Below are 866 nucleotides of genomic sequence, written 5' to 3' on the forward strand. Positions count from 1 at the left end.
TAGCAGGCAAAAGCATAAAACTATGATCCCCTTTATATTATTGGTATCTTTATTACATCTTTATTCTTCTTGCGTCCAATAATAGGCTTAGAAATTTTCACACATGTGTCTATTAAATCCTGTCTAAAGTAAAAACAAAGTCTTAAAAAAAACGCTTGTTTTTATTATTTTCCACACATTAATCTTAGTGATTTTTTTCTCATAGCTTTGAATATTGTCGCGTATTTTTATTGGAACCTGAAAGACTTTATTCAGCATTTCTTACACAGAAGTTCTTGTGGTAATTAACTTCCACAGATTCTGTTTATCTGGGTCTTAACTGCAACCTCATTTTTGAAGGACAGTCTTGCTGAGTATAGAATTCACTGCTTAGAGGTTTTTCTTTTCATTACTTTAAACACCTCTCTGTACTATCTTCTGAGCCTATGGTTTCTATAGAGAAATGGGCCTTAAATCTCACTTAGGATTGCTTACGTGTGATGTGTTAGTTTTTGCTTGCTTGCTATTTTCAGATTCTCTCTTCATCTTTGGCTTCTGACAGCTTGTTTAGAAGGTCTCAGTGTATATGTTATGGTGTAAATTCAAAGTATCCCCCAAAGACTCATCCGTTAAAGTCTCAATTGCCAACGCAGCAATGTTCAGCACTGTGGCCTAGCAAACTAGATCACAAGTGTGCTAACTATTGATGACTTAGTCCATTCAGAAGTTCATAGCTGAATGGGTTATTGGGCAGGGAGGTGCAATTGGAGGATGCAGGTTATTGGAAATGTGTGCTGGAAACGTATGTTCTGCCCCTGGCCCCTTCCTTTTGATACAGGAGAAAGAATCTCCCAACCTGAAAGATATCTGAGACAAGTTTGTGTTTT

Source organism: Octodon degus, unplaced genomic scaffold, assembly GCF_000260255.1.
Source record: "Octodon degus isolate 3935 unplaced genomic scaffold, OctDeg1.0 scaffold00234, whole genome shotgun sequence".
Classification (NCBI taxonomy): Eukaryota; Metazoa; Chordata; class Mammalia; order Rodentia; family Octodontidae; genus Octodon; species Octodon degus.